The 16,577-nt window shown below is 36.3% G+C and overlaps 1 protein-coding gene and 1 long non-coding RNA gene across 5 annotated transcripts in view; one reads left to right on the forward strand and one right to left on the reverse strand.

Moving 5' to 3' along the window:
• Positions 1-16,577, forward strand: part of LOC116593205 (myb-related transcription factor, partner of profilin-like) — a 32,153-nt gene that overhangs the window by 12,121 nt on the left and 3,455 nt on the right. For 2 of the 4 annotated variants that reach the window (XR_004286817.1, XM_032347148.1), the window contains exon 2: positions 16,360-16,461. The exons of 1 other annotated variant lie outside the window; for it this stretch is intronic. The gene's annotated coding sequence lies outside the window, so the exon portion shown is untranslated. Of the gene's footprint in view, positions 1-3,555; positions 4,805-16,359; positions 16,462-16,577 lie in introns of those variants that run through there. One more of the 4 variants, XR_004286822.1, reaches the window with a different exon arrangement.
• Positions 21-15,551, reverse strand: LOC116593207. The gene is made up of 3 exons (XR_004286828.1): positions 14,953-15,551; positions 2,611-2,757; positions 21-272 (listed from the first exon to the last, which is right to left on the reverse strand). It is a non-coding gene; the product is annotated as an uncharacterized LOC116593207 (long non-coding RNA).

The following is a 16,577-nucleotide window of genomic DNA, read 5'->3' on the forward strand; positions in this document are numbered from 1 at the left end:
TATTGAGATATGACACATTGTAATTTTGAAAATGTGGCTTTATTTAAATGTGGAACTGTGTATTATTTACAATGATGAATAACAGAATGAGTGTACATACAAGGCTCGTGGCTAGTTCTTCGAATGTAAGGAGAGGAATCAACCCACAGGACTGCTCACAGAAGCAGTCTCTCCTGCTCAGTCACTGTCTGCTCTTCACTCATCTTGGTTGCTCCTGGGATCTTCCAATCTGTTACCATATGTATACTGCATAAAATTAACTTCTAAGACTCCTATAATTAAAAGATTATATCAGCCTTATACCAGTTTAGTGTCACAGCAAGGAACATTTTAATAATACAGGACTGACTGTAGACAATCATTGGTGAAATACAACTGATCCATTCCAGTCAGGAGCTGACACAACTCTAGTGACCAACACTACCATAGTTCTGATGATGATAATTCTAGAACAGTCATAGCTGAGATCTGAATCTCAATGTTTTCACACTGAGAAAAACACATTTACATTTAGATTTTCTGCCTTTTTAAAGCAGAAGCACTGAGCATACAAAGGAAGAATTCTGGGACACAATAGTTGGGGAAAACTAACAATAAAATGAATAATTTAGGAGACACGAAAGACTATATCGTTTCAAAGTAAGATAAAATGGGAGAATACATTAGTTTTAAAAGAACAAAAATTGTTAATAGTGAAGAACGAAAAAGCTTTTTCTTTCATTTCTGTTTCAGAAATAAAAGAAGTCAAAACTTAGGTTTCAAAACTGTACCCGACAGGGACATACCAGAGAATTTACTATTAATATGTTTATTTTAGGTTTTTGGTAAATATTTTTTTATGAGATTTAAGAAGTTCCCTTCTAGTTTGCTAAGAATTACTTTTTTTTATGAAAAGGAATATGGATGTTGAATTTTGTTAAATGGCTTACTGCATCTAAATGAGGTGATCATATTTATTTCATTTATTCTGTTAATGGGACAAATTATATTGATTTTCTAATGTTAAACCAGTCCTGCATTTCTTGGAATACATCCAATATGGTCATGGTGTATAATTCTTAGTTGTGTGTTGCAGGATTTGGTTTGCTGGACACTTTAGTTTGTTTGGGACTTTTGCATCTTTGTTCAATGAGACTGGCCTATAAATTTTCCTTTTCTGTTTTCTGCATCAAAGTTATGCTAATCAGGAGTGCACCTCATTTTTCTACTTGCTGGGATAGGGAATATATCATTTAAAAAGGAAAGCACGGAAGAGATTATACATTTTCAAAGGTGTGTCTTATGCATGATCATTGTTAAGAGTGACTACAATGAAGAAAAGCAAAGGGATGTTAAAAAAAAATAAATCTCATTTTCAAGCAGTTAGTTTCACAGACCTTGATTTAGAAATGGTAACCAGGATATTATATGATGGGAATTTTACATTATTTCATTCCATTCTCTCAACCATACAATTACCATTGTTTTAAAAATGAGGAAACTGAGTCTTAGACTACTTAAATAACTTGCCTAAGGTCATACAACTAGTATGTGTCAACGCTGAAATTTGAGCATGGCTCTCACTCCAGGGACTGTGCTCTTAAACACGCTTCCTTTTTTCCTCTCTCAGTGCAGGGATCCAGTGTTTTGGAAGACTTTTCATACACCTGCTAACAGTAAAAACCCACAAATCTGTAGCTAAAATAAATACAGCTCTTTTCCAAAATGTTGAAATTATAAAAACTCTAAAATGCCTGAGCTTCACTGCCAAAGGTTGGTAATGATTCAAAATATACTAACGGAGGAGATCAAATTAGGAAAATAGACTAGAAATAATTATGGGAATCCTAATTAAGGTAAACATTTAAATATATGTAATAGGGGCACCTGGGTGGCTCAGTGGGTTAAGCCTCTGCCTCGGCTGAGGTCATGATCTCAGAGTCCTGGGACTGAGCCCCACATCAGGCTCTCTGCTCAGCAGGCAGCCTGCTTAATAAAAAATATATATATGTAATAAATGTTAATGGAAGTTTTGTATAATACATACATAATTCAACAGATTAGACTTCACTGCTAAATTGCAGAATAGTTCCCACCAACTGCATGTATATAGTATATTCCTTTCACTCCAGACAAAATTTTTCATTTCTAACAACTCTAATATCAAAATTCATTTTAGCATCAATGGGATCTTTAAAAAAAAAAAAAAATCACTGACCAAGTTCCAAAGAAAAACAATTGTGTCTATCTGCATGAAGTCCAATTTCTGCCAGGGGACTTATGTTTGCTTCTACCTGAGCAACTACCAACTGTGAACACTATGTTTTCTCTTTGCTTGAAGCTTTCTGGGCCCATGGTGGTTGATTGTAGGAATTGGAACCACACTCTGAAAGAAGACCAACTGGCTTCTTTGCTGTCTCTTTCCAGAGACAAGTCTAGTTCTCATTGATCCTGACTCTGCCTAGTTTTACGCCAGGATCTTCTGTCTGAATTCAGATCTTTGTTGTTGTTTTCTTCCTTAGTGCCAGAGAAAATGAGCCCTCTTCCAATTAAGAGTATCTTAGATGGCATATAGTATATTTAAATAATGTACATCCAATTTAAGCAGCACACAGACAATATTTTCCATACCTTATTCTCCAAAGACATTAATCCAAAATCCATTACTCTCACTTTTGTAGAATTCAATTGCTTCTCATTTGTATCACAGTATAGAGCTGTAATGAATATCATTTTCATATCTCTTCGTATCACTTCTGATTTCTTCAGAATAAACTCCTAAATTAAAATGTAAGATCAAAAGGTATGAAGGTTAAAACATTTTTTAAATGTATTACCAAACTGACCTATAAAAATGCTCATCACTTTACACAAATACCAGCATTTATATAAGTGTCCTGTTTCCCCTAAACTAAAATAAAATCTGTCAAATTTCTTATGTAACTTTCTCAGTTGTTAATCTGCATTTATATCTGCAGCTGAATGTTTCATCTATTTATCGGTCATTTGCAGCTCTTCATTTGTCAATCATCTCCTGATGTCATTTGGCTATTTTCTATTGAGATGTTTGTCTTCTAGGTTAAAATGATTTTTATTTGTAGAATGTTATTGAAAATCATATATACTGTTACTACTAATATCTTCCCATTTGCTTGTTTTTAAATTTGTTCTTAGATTTTTTAGATATACTCATTTTTAGATATACTCATTTTTGTTTAAATACAAGTACAGGGAGCATTATTTTCTGATTTCTTTCTGTCCGTTCTAACCCCTGTATCAAATGTTTTCCTCTGACTTTCCTCTTCCTTTTTATGACTACTTCTCAACTCTTTATTCCTCCTGGTATTTTTTTGGGCATGTGTAAAGGACTAGGAACAGGTTAAAACTGCAAAAGGCTGATACTAATGTAAACTAGTGATACAGTCTAATGTGAAAATAGAACTGGAGTGAATTCAGAAATTCAGGGAAAAGTCTAACCTGCCCCCTCATCCATTCTCTGCTACAATCTGCAATTTTCTTCCCTATACCAAAGGACTCTTTGCATAATGATATTATTCATGTTCCCATTGTTTGCAGCTAATTGTTGAGGACGGTGGTCCCCAACTTGTATTCATGGCACAGAAAGAAAAGGAAAATCATTATATGGTGCACAGTTAAAAAGGAGAGACTATGTAACAATTGCCAGAGTCAAGGAGGCCCTGAGCTCCACCTCTGGAAGGGCACATTAGCACATCTGGAACCAATTTGTGGCATACCACTTGAGAAGGTCTGTTTCAGAACAGCTCTGCTACTTATGTTCCTCTGATAAAATGCCCTTCTCCACTGACAACGTTGCTAGGGTTCTAGAAAACAGATGCTGGTAATGATGTTAGAGAAGCCCAACTACGACTAAACAAAATAAGCATCAGGAAACCATCCTCCTGCCCTTTTGTCCTGGACCTTGGCAAGATAAGGAGTGGATACTAAACTTCAAGAAAACAACCCAACACTTGTTGTGTTATTGGAACATATGAAATTTTTGTGAAAGACATCCTCTCTCAGCCAAGTTAGTCTAAGGAAACTGAGTGACTCTCATGATGTGGAAGTATCTGGTCATTAAGATCTTCTTAATGTGCCTTCTTCTGTGCCTCTTCAAAGGAGACAAAGAGTTGCAGGAGCCAAAGGCCCTGGCATTAGTTACATTATGGCTCTAAATTTTTCTCTTAATTTTTTTTTAACTTTTAGAGAATGATCCACTTTCCCTGCTCATATTTAAAGTCACCTTAAAAGTTAAAAAAAAAAAAAAAAGCCACCTTTATCCTACACTGAATTCTTATATACCAAAGTGCCCTCATAATTCAAGTATTTATTGGCCATGTAATCTGTTTTTGGTGTTGAATCATAACATAATAAAATACTCTTAGAAAAAGTCTGGGCCTCCTCTAATATCTTTCTCTGCTTCACAGTATCATCTATGTTCACGCCTGTGTTTCCCAATGTCTTGTAGGCCCTGCAATGAAAATCCATTACAAAGTGAACTAGCAAATCTCACAAAATACGTAGGGCTTTCATGAGGTTGATAAATGTGATGGAAAACTATTTAAATCGTGAACATAGCTATAGAACATGTCAGTCCAGTTAGCTAGCTATTAAAGGGCAGAAGCTAAGGCCAAAAGGGCAATGACACAAGAAGTTTTATTAAAGAATGATCTAATTAGACAGAAACCCTTACAAAAATGAAGTCTAGGATATTTTTGTAAAATGAATCAATTGAAATCAAATATGAAATGAAAATTATCATTTCATGATTCTAATAAATTTATCAGGAAAAAAGACCAAAAAATTATTTCTAAGAGTTAAAATATTTAAGTTAACTTTGTTATACAGAAAATAAGTTTATTTTTATAATTTTAGTAAAAAATTTCAAGTCAAAGTTTTAGTAAAACTATTTATGAAAATTCGGTCTCTGATTTAAGTGGATTTAATTTAAGTGACCTTCCGGTATTGGTTACACTCAATAACTTTTTTAATATCTGATAGGGCCAGTCTCTCCTTTTCAATCATATTTTAAAAATTTACTTTCTTCCATCCAGCTGATATCACAGAAATTCATTTAAAATCCCTAGAAATTAATTTAAATCTATTGAAATCTTTATTGGAATTCATTAAACCTCTTTACCAATTTAGGAAGAATTAGGTAGTCCATTAGAAATATTCACCTGTTGATGCCTGGTGACCTAGTTTTTAGCAGCAGAATATATATTCTTCTCAAATTCACATGGAACATTCTTCAGGATAGACCAAATACTGGGCCATAAAATAAGCTTCAAGAAGTTTAAGGCAGGGGGTGGCACCTGGATGTCTCAGTTGGTTAAGCATCCAATTCTTGATTTTGGCTCAGGTCATGATCTCAGGGTCCTGGGATTGAGGCCCACATTGGGCTTTATACCCAATGGGGAACCTGCTTGAGGATTCTCTCCCTCTGCTCCTCCCCCTACTCACACTCACATAGTCTCTATAAAATACATAAATCTTTAAAAAAAAAATTCAAGAGGATTGAAATCAAGTGAAATATGTTATCCAATCACATGGAATGGAATTAGAAATCAGTAACAGAAAGAAATAAGGGACATTCACAAATACATGGAAGTAAAACAATGAATTTGTAAATAACCAAGCATCAGAAAAGAAACCAAAAGGAAATTAAAATACTTTGAGATGAATGAAAATAAAGACCCAACATACCAAAACTTATGGGATGCAACTAAAGCAGTGCTTAGGAGAAAATTTATGCCTGTAAATGCCCATACTAAAAAACAAAACATACAACAACAACAAAACTCTCAAATCAATAACCTGAACTTCCACCTAAACTACACTGGAAAAAGAAAAACAAAATAAACCCAAAACAAGTAGAAGGAAGGAAATAATAGACCAAGGTAGAAATTAATGACATGAAGAATAGGAAAATTAAATAGACATCAACAAAAAAGTTGATTCTTTGAAAGTATCAACAAAACTGGCAAACTTGTAGCTAGACTGACCAAGAAAAAAGGAGAGAAGACTCAAATGATTAAAATCAGTAAAGAACAGGTGTTGCGACTAACATTACAGAAATAAAGATGATTATAAGGGAATGCTATAAACTACATATACACTAAGAAATTAAGTAATAAATGAAAGGTGAAAATTCCTGGAAGGACACAAACTACCAAAACTGACCTCAGAAGAAAAGGAAAATTTGAACAGACCTATAACAAGTGAAAACATTGATTTAGTGATCAAAAAATGACCTATGAGGCCCAGGCCTGATGACATAAATGGTGAATTCTACCAAACGTTTAAAATATAATGAAATCTTTCTATTTGCAATGACATGGATGGAGCCAGAGAATATAATGCTAAGTGAAAGAAGTCAGTCAGAGAAAGGCAAATTCTGTATGATTTCACCCCACTGTGGAATTAAGAAACAAAACAAACAAAGCGGGGGGGAAAGGAGAGGGGTGCTAAAAAACAGACTCTTAACTATAGAGAACAAACTGATGATTACCAGAGGGGAGGTGGATGGGGGGATGGGTTAAATAGATGATGGAGATTAAGGAGGGCTCTTGTTGTGATGAATACCAGGAGATGCGTGGAACTGTTGAATCATTATATGTACACCTGAAACTAATATTATAACTGTATGTTAACTAACTGGCATCTAAATGAAAACTTAAAAAATAAAAAATAAAGTATAATTAATTACTGGTTTTCCACTAATGCTTCCAAAAAAATAGGAAGGACTACTTCCCAACTCATTCTGAAATCAGAAAACTGTGATGCCAAACCAGACAAAGACTTCACAAAAAAAGAAAACTGGAGACCAAATATCTCTTAAGGATACAGACACAACTTATTTGTGGAGCATAACAAATAGCATGGAGGACAAGGGGAGATGGAGAGGAGAAAGGAGTTGAGGGAAATTGGAGGGGGAGGTGAACCATGAGAGACTATGGACTCTGAAAAACAATCTGAGGGTTTTGAAGGGGTGGGGGGTGGGAGCTTGGGGGAACCAACAGATTGCATGGAGCACTGGGTGTGGTGCAAAAACAATGAATACTGTTACACTGAAAAGAAAAAAATACAGACACAAAAATTCTCAAAAAGATACTAGCAAACCAAGCCAGCAACCTATAAAAAGGATTATATACCATGATCATGATCTAAGACTTGAGTGCAAGGTTGGTTTAGCATTTAGAAGTCAGTTCCCATTATCGACAGAATAAAGGACAAAAATCAACATGATTATTGCAATAGACACAGAAAAAGCACTTGGCAAAATCCAACAGCCCTTCATGATAAAAACAAACAACAAACAAGAAATAGAAGAAAACTTCTCTCAATATGATAAAGAAAATTTTTAAGAAGATTTTATTTATTTATTTGACAGAGAGTGTGTGAGAGAGCACAAACAAGCAGGGGGAGAGGCAAAAGGAGAGGAGAAGCAGGCTCCCCCCTGAGCAGGGAGCCCAATGCGGAGCTCCATCCCATCATCCTAGCCCTGGGATCATGACCTGAGCCAAAGACAGATGCTTAACTGACTGAGCCACCCAGACACCCCAAGAAAATATTTTGAGATTAATGTAAATGAAAATACAACATACCCACAGCTAACATCACACTTAATGGTGAAAGACTAAATTCTCTTCCGTTAAGATCAGGAACAAGACATCTGCCCTTGTCATTTCTATTCAACACTGTATTAGAGATTCTAGTCAGGGCAACTAGAGAAAAGGGGGGCATCTAAGGACATCTAAGATTTTAAAATGGGGGGCACTAGGAATAAATAAAACTATATATGCAAATGACATGATCTTATAAATAGGAAATTTTACAGAATTCACTAAAATCTATTAGAACTAACAAAAAAGTTCAATAAGGTGTCAGGACCCAAGAACAATATACAAAAAACAATTGTATTTTATGCACTTGCAATGGACAATCTAAAAGTGAAAAATTTTTAAAGTTCCACAGATAACAGCATTCATAAGAAAAAATGCCTAGCAGCAAATTTAAAAGAACTATAAAAATTTAGACAAATAAATGGAAAGACATCCCATTTTCATGTATTGGAACACTTAATATTGTTAAGATGGCAGTACTCCCAGTAATGTACATTAATGTACAGATTCAACGTAATCCCCATCAAAATTTCAGCCAGCTTCTTTGCAATAACTGAAGCTGATCCTAAATAATCCAGAGGAAGGAAATTCAAGGGATCCAGAATAGCTACTAGTCTTTCTTTTTTTTTTTAAGATTTCTTTTTTAATTTATTCATTTGACACACAGAGATCACAAGTAGGCAGAGACGCAGGCAGAGAGAGAGAGAGAGAGAGAGGAAAGCAGGCTCCCTGCTGAGCAGAGAGCCCGATGTGGGGCTTGATTCCAGGACCCTGAGATCATGACCTGAGCCGAAGGCAGAGGCTTAACCCACTGAGCCACCCAGGTGTCCCCAGAATAGCTACCAGTCTTGAAAAAGGAAAAAAAAAAAAATTTTTTTTTATTTCAAAACTTGCTACAAAGCTATAGTAATCAAGACAGTGTGGTACTGGCATAAGGATAGACAAATAAATAAATGGAATAGAGCTTAGCGTCCAGAAATAAGCCCTCACTTTTACTGTCAACTGATTTTCAGCAAGAGTGACAAGATAATTCAATGAGTAAAAGAATAGTCTTTTCAATACATGGTGTTGGGACATCACAAATGGATATCCACGTGTAATACAATAAAGCTGGACCCCTTTCTCTCATAATATATAGAATTTAACTCAAAAGAGACCACAGTCTAAATATAAGAGCAGGGTTCCTGGGTTGCTCAGTTGGTTAACTGCCTGCTTCGGCTCCTGCCATGATCCCAGGGTCCTAGGATAGAGTCCTGCATCAGGCTCCCTGCTTCTCCCCTCTGTCTCTCATGAATAAATAAATAAAATCTTTTTAAAAAATAAAAATAAATAAAAAAATAAATCTAACAGCAAAAAAAATATACTTCTTAGAATAAAACACACAAGGAAGTCAACTTGGATTAGGCAATCCTTTTAGACACCAAAACATGAGCAACAGAATAAAAAATAAGTTGGATAGCATCACATGGGAAGACCTAAATCCAGGGAAACAGCATTCTAGTAAGAACAGTATGAAGGCCCTAGGTGGAAAGTGGATAGGGAATAGAAAGTACACCAGAGTAGAAGAAGCATGATAGGAGAAATATTTGGAGAAAAGAGCATAGAACAGTTCATATAGAGCCTTGAAGGATATTACAAGAAATTTGGACATTCCTCTAAATGCAGTGGGAATCACTGGAGGATTATATTTTAGGGACGGATATGTCCTGTCTGATACATGGTTTTTTTTGTTGTTTTGTTTTGTTTTAAGATTTTATTTATTTATTTGACAGACAGAGATCACAAATAGGCAGAGAGTCAGGCAGAGAGAGAGGGGGAAGCAGGCTCCCCGCTGAGCAGAGAGCCTGATGTGGGGCTCGATCCCAGGACCCTGGGATCATGACCTGAGCCGAAGGCAGAGGCTTTAACCCACTGAGCCACCCAGGCGCCCCTGATACATGTTTTTGAAGACAACTTTGATTCCTGTAGGAAAAATGAATTACAGCTGGGCACGGAACAAGGAGACCAGCTTAGGCTTTTGCAGCAATTAAGGCAAGACATGATGGTGTCAAGACAATGGATAGATTGGATATCAGATAGACAGACAGATAAATAGACAGATAGGGATGTGGAAGAGCTGAAAGGACTTATTAACTAATTGAACATAGGAATTGAAAAGAGAGTAAGAATAACTTCTAGGGGCACCTGGGTGGCTCAGTGGGTTAAGCCGCTGCCTTCGGCTTGGGTCATGATCTCAGGGTCTTGGGATCGAGTCCCCTATCGGGCTCTCTGCTCAGCAGGGAGCCTGCTTCTCTCTCTCTCTCTCTCTCTGCCTGCTTGTGATTTCTCTCTGTCAAATAAATAAATAAAATCTTTAAAAAAAAAAAAAAAGAGTAACTTCTAGATTTTTGGCTTCAGCAATTAATATTTGTTGTATAATTTACTCAGAAAAGACTAGAAAAAGAATGGGTTTGGAGGCAAAGCAGCACAAAAATCAGAGCTTTGTTTTGGTATACAAAATTTGAAAATCTTTTAGTCATCCAAATGGAGATCTCAAATAGCAAGGTGAACATACACATCTGGACCTAGGGTAGGAGTCAAGCTTGAGACAGAAATTTGAGCGTCATTCATCAGGCCTGGGTAAGATCACCCAGAGAAAACATCTAGACAGAGGATAGCAGAGGAGCTCAGACTAAGGCCCAGGGAACTCCAATATTAAGAGTGAGCAAAGGAGGAAGACCTGGCAGAAGACACTGAAAAGGAGTAACAAATCATTCAGAATGAAAGATGGGACTGTGGTGTGTTAAAGAATAACTCAGATATTTAGTTACTTACATGGAAATTTAGTCACATGAGGTAGACAATGAAAAAACTATCAAAGAAAAAAGACCAAAAAAGAAAAAAAAGCAGGGGCGCCTGGTTGGCTCAGTCAGTTGAGTGTTTGCCTTCAGCTCAGGTTTTGATCTCAGGGTCCTGGGATCGAGTCCCACATCAGGCTCTCTGCTCAGCAGGGAGTCTGCTTCTCCCTCTGCCTGCCAATCCCGCTGCTTGTGCTTTCTCTTGTCAAATAAATAAGTAAAATCTTAAAAGAAAGGCGGGGGTGGGGGGGACCCACCATCACCATAGGAAAGAGGTGAGAAAACTGAGAAAACAAAGTACAATCTAGCAACAGTTATGTCTTGTTTATATAGCTTTTTGGTAAATTGATTAGATGGCAGCCAGCAAAAAGGCTGAGTAGAATGTCCTTAAGCAGGCTAACTGATCATCAAAGAAAATAGTTTCAGGTTAAGGATTTGCCAAAGCCTTGAGAGTTTAGCCATCAAATATACGCAACAGGCTTTCTTTGTGTATTTTTTAGAGTCTACAATGTTAGGCCAGATGCAAACCATTCCTTATCAGAATTTCTCAAGTATCACAGAAAATAAAAGAGAAAGAAAATATCTCAAGAATACGGAAGCCAAAAATTGTAATCAGGAGATCCAAATTAATCTTACACAGGGTACCTTTATACCAATGGTTCTCAAATTTGAATGTGTATTAGGATCACCTGGAGAATTTGTGAAAACAGATTAGTAGGCCCCCAACTCCAAAGTCCCTGATAGAGTAAGTCTGGGTGGTGTCCAATAATTTGTTTGGAGTAACGAGTTACCATTTGATACTGATGCTGCTGACTAGAGAACCACATGTTTTGAGTATCACTGACCTAGAGAAACTTGAATGTGTACAGCAGGAAACATGTTCAAGAATGAATGAATATTCATAGCTACCTTATTTATAACAGTAAAAAACTTAAGAATGATCTCAATGTTCATAGATACTTGAATAGATAAATTGTGGTATATTTTATGAAGAATACTATACAGCCATGACAATGAATGGAAGCGACCTGCATCTCTACAGATGAATCTCAATAACAATGCTGAATAAAAAAGGTCACTAAAGTATACATTTGATTCTACTCACTCAGAGAGGTCAAAAGCAATAACAATATAATATTTAGAGACACATACATATGTGGTAAAACTGTAATGCAAAATAAAGAACTATTAACACACAATTCAGAATAATGGTTATCTGGGAGTAGGGAATGAGAGAGAAACCATCAGGTAAAGGCAGAGAAGTGCTCCAAAGTCAATATTCTGTACCTTAAGATGATGGTACACTTCAAACTATAAGTAAGATATTTCAACATATTCTTTTATGTGTGAGTTATTTCATGACAACAAAAAAAAAACTAAGTAAAAAAAGATGCAATAATCAGCAATGTCTGAGAGTGCTAAGAGCTTGAGAAAGATGAAGCTACAGGAATGACTCTTGAATTTGGCTAAAGGAAGTTTTGTGGTGCTGCAGAGGAATAATTTCAGAGGAATGATGAGTACAGAAACCAAACTAGAGCAGACTGAAAACACTGTAATACAAGACATAAACTAGAAAAACAGTAAGAGAAGTGCAAATCAAATATTTCAGAAATGCACATGGAAGAAATTACTTTCAGCCAGAAATAATCAACAACACTTCCTGGAGGTGACACAGGAGTAACATTTTAGAAGACGGGCAAGACTTGGGTATACAGAAACAGGAAATGGAAGATGTTTCAAGGAACAATATGAATAGTGCCATTAAAAGCATAATGAAGCAAGAATTAGGTATGTCCGTGAAAGTCAAGCAGTGCAGTTCAGCTGGAGCACAGAGGCAAAAAAAGTGGGATTCAGCTGGAAAGGTACTGGTCTAGACCTGCACTGTCACCGCGGCTGACACTGGCTACACTTGGATTCTGAGCATTTAAAATATGGCTGCTATAACTGAAGAATTAAAGTTTTAAAGTGAATTAATGTCAACTTAAAAATTGATACCTGATTCAGCTATAGGAAAACTTCTATGTATGTTTGGAAGAACGTGGATATGTGAATCTAATTTTTCCAACAGTAGAGGTTACAAAATCGAAACATAGATCAAGTATTTTCAGTGCATGTAGCATCTGAATTGAGACGGCCTGTTAATAAGGTGACCAACTATGTAACTTTTAGCACTGTAAGTCACACAAGCTGTAAGTGTAATATATATTTAGTTTTTTTTTTTTTAAAGATTTTATTTATTTATCAGAGAGAGAGAGGGAGAGAGCGAGCACAGGCAGACAGAATGGCAGGCAGAGGCAGAGGGAGAAGCAGGCTCCCCGCTGAGCAAGGAGCCCGATGTGGGACTTGATCCCAGGACGCTGGGATCATGACCTGAGCCGAAGGCAGCTGCTTAACCAACTGAGCCACCCAGGCATCCCTATATATTTAGATTTTAAAGCATATAAAATAACTCATTAATAAAATTTTTAATTACATGCTGAGATAATATCCTGAATATATAAGGTTAAATAAAATGTATTAAAGTTAACTTCACCTGTTTTTTACTTTTTAATGTGACCATCATAAAATTTTAATGACACATGGCATTATATTTGTACTGGACAAGCACTGGTCTAAATAAAAGCAGCCCCTGAATACCAACTCAAACTTGGCTATTATTCAGTAGGAAATTAAAAGCCACTAAAATCTTCACAGTAGTAGGGGGATTTTGGGGGTTGTTTTTGGTTTTTTGTTTTCAGTAAAAGGAAGTATTGCAACTTTTTGGAAATACAAAAGTAACACTGCCCATTAGGAGTTAAATTTTTAAATTAATACAACAGATCAAAGCAGAAATGAAGTCACCTAGAAATGGTTCCAGGCCTGGAAGACCTGACTAGTTTATGAAGGCTGTATAATACATAGCTTCAAGCAAGCTTCTAGTCTTGGGTATATAGCAAACCACTTATGAACAGTTATGTTTAAAACCAACTTTTGTATTTGTTCTTTCTTTTGACAATCATAGGTTTGTAGATCTACTCAACATCTCATTTTCCTACAAACCAGGAAAATTTCTAATCAATATCAGAGAATCATAGGTAATGCTGGAATATTATGTAAGTTAACAGTTCTGGTTTTTGGAAAGGAGAATTCTTAAACAGCTCCATCTTGCCCTTCCTCCAAAAATGTTCTCCATTAGAAAAGTCGGAGGATTATTTTTAATTAACTGCTACAATTCCGAGAAATCTTACCTAGCACCCTGATTGACCTCTTCATCCCCACTCCAGTAAGCCGTAATTTAGGAAACATCACCACCATCTAACCAGTTGCCCAAGTCATACAACTTCCACTTCAACTTCACACCAAGGAACTTTTCAAATTCCACCTTCTAATTTGTTTCAAATTTTCCTGAATACTTCATGCCATCCCCAACCATACAGTTAAGTATGGCAGAATTGGTAGTGAACTAAATTTCTGCCTCTGTATGGATTCTCTCGTTCGTTTTCTGAGTCATCCAATTTACTTTCCTGGTTTTAACACCCAAATTGTATCTAGCTCAGATCTTTCTCCACAGAATTAGAAATCCAATCATTTGCTAGGAACATCCACCTGAATATTTCCATAAGCATCCCAACCTCAAAATGTCCAAAAATTCAATTATCTTATCTTTTCCATCTAAATGTTGCAATTAGAATTCTCACACTAGAAAACTGGACATCAACTTATCTCCCAATATCCAATTAAGTCCCTCCCATTTTATTTTGTCAAATCCTTTCTCCATTTTTCATCAAAACAAATCCTCACTTGAACTCCCTTTAACAACCAACATCCAGGGACACCTGGGTGGCTCAGTTGGTTAAGCGGTGCCTTCAGCTCAGGTCATGATCCCAGCGTCCTGGGATAGAGTCCCACATCAGGCTCCTTGCTCGGCGGGGAGCCTGCTTCTCCCTATGCCTCTGCCTGCCACTCTGTCTGCCCGTGCTCACTCACTCTCTCTCCCTCTCTCTCTGACAAATAAATAAATAAAATCTTTAAAAACAAAAAACAACCAACATCCAAACTTCATAATGGGACCTACAAAGCCATCTGATCACTGCCCACTTTTATATTCAGTAATTGAACTGTAAGACACTGCTGGTACTCTGTACATGCAGTAGGTTGTATCTCATCAATCTTTTTTTATTTGCTCTCTATGCCTAGATAACCTTTTCAATTTCAGGAGCATGTGCCAGCCTCCAATGTCCACCCATGGAAGAAAAAGGAAATCTAAGGACACAGGTTCTACGAGTTTTAAAATCTAAGAATCAACAAAATGACTCTATCCTGTTGCCCCTAGCAGAGGTTCTCAGGTGTTAAAATCCACCATTAGGAGATATTTCTGGTCATAAAGATTTTCCTATGAGGCTTAGAGGCAGTAGCTACTCATGCTTACTGAACCAAGAGAATGAGCATCCTGGACATTCAGTTTCTTTAAACCACAAACTTTTGGTTTCTAATTATTTTCAGTTCTTAAGTACCTGTTCCTCAGCATCCTTTCCAAAAGAGCAGCTGCCCAAATTCTGCTTGATTTAGCATCCTCTGTTGAGTCATCTGGAAGAAGTGACTTGCCGAGATAAGTCTAGGAAAAAAGGGCGAAGAAGCCATGTAGATGACCTATAGTAATGTGATAATACTAGGAGCAGTGAGAACTGCCAGGTCAATATTATTAAAGGAAATATTCTGGGTATATGATACAATAAATCATTTTTCACTCAGAGCTCACAGCTTGTCATCCAAACAGTCAAGACTGTACAAGGAAAATGTAATGAAGTCGAGTATCAGGCTTCAGCATTCACAAGGTATTCAACAGACCAATGAATATGAAAATGGATTTTATAAAAACTCGGGTTCCACACATCAATTTTTATGAGCTCCCCTAAGAGCTCAAAGGAGAGGAAACTTACTATTATACCTATACTAATTAAGACACGTTTAATACATGTGAAACTGAACTAAAATATGGCTCAACTATTATCGCATCTGCCTAATGTCTTCTCCCTCTATTAAGATGAATAAGGTGGGAGGCCTGGATGGCTCAGTTTGTTAAGTGTCTGCCTTTGGCTCAGGTCATGATCCCAGGGTCCTGGGTTCAAGTCTCACATCAGGCTCCTTACGCTCAGCAAGGAGCCTCCCTCTGCCTAACAAATAAATAAAATCTTTAAAAAAAAAAAAAAAAAAGTAAAAGGTGCCTCTCCGTACTCCTAGAATTTCTTCTGCTTTTTTCTCTCACTATATTTTCCACGCTATCTTTTAACTTATCTGTTTTATGTTCTTCCTCTAGATGGGACCATCCTGAGGTTTTGGCCTTGTCCGTTTCATCCTTGCATCTCTAACATGTAACAGTGCCTAACCTTCGTTAGCGATTTTAAATAAGAGTCTACCAACTGACTGACTAATCAAGTCTTCTTTTTACTTGATTAAACCATCAAAAATTCTAAAGCAATGCTATTCAAAGAGGCTAGCCCATAAACTGTTGGTTTATAATGAGATAAGGAGTTTTAAACAGAATGTATAAAAGAATGGCTTCCTTTTTTGAGAAAGTCTTGCTATGAAAAAATGTCTAAACTAAACAGTGCTGCTTTAGTGATAACAGCTGATTTATAGTCTTGCCTCACTTTGATCCATACACTTGAGAGTTAGAAAAAGACATTTTCATAAAGAAAAGTAAGATGCTGGTTAAAATTAACTTTAGGGTCTTCATCCATCTTTATGAGCATATATATATTTATACATCCCCAAGAAGATTTAAAATAAAGGCATCTATTCACTGGTTAAAAAAATAAAGACACAGGGCACTTAAAAAGTTTTTTTTTAAAAGCCAAGACACATTAAAAAAAAAAAAAACCTAATAATTTTTAATTAGAATTTTTCCTTTTTTTCAACAGGACAAGTAACAGATTACATCAAACTTCAGAACTTCTCAAATATCTAGTTATTATACACATTCCCATCTGTCTTGCAGGGAGGGATCTTGGTCGGCTTAACAGATTCAGGTAAAATAAGCTGCATAATAGTATATATTACAATAATAAATGTACAATGTTTACATAAAATGTTTTAGAAGCAAAGAAAAAAAAAGATGCATCTGCATCAAAAGGCGACC

Source organism: Mustela erminea, chromosome 6, assembly GCF_009829155.1.
Source record: "Mustela erminea isolate mMusErm1 chromosome 6, mMusErm1.Pri, whole genome shotgun sequence".
Lineage (NCBI taxonomy): Eukaryota > Metazoa > Chordata > Mammalia > Carnivora > Mustelidae > Mustela > Mustela erminea.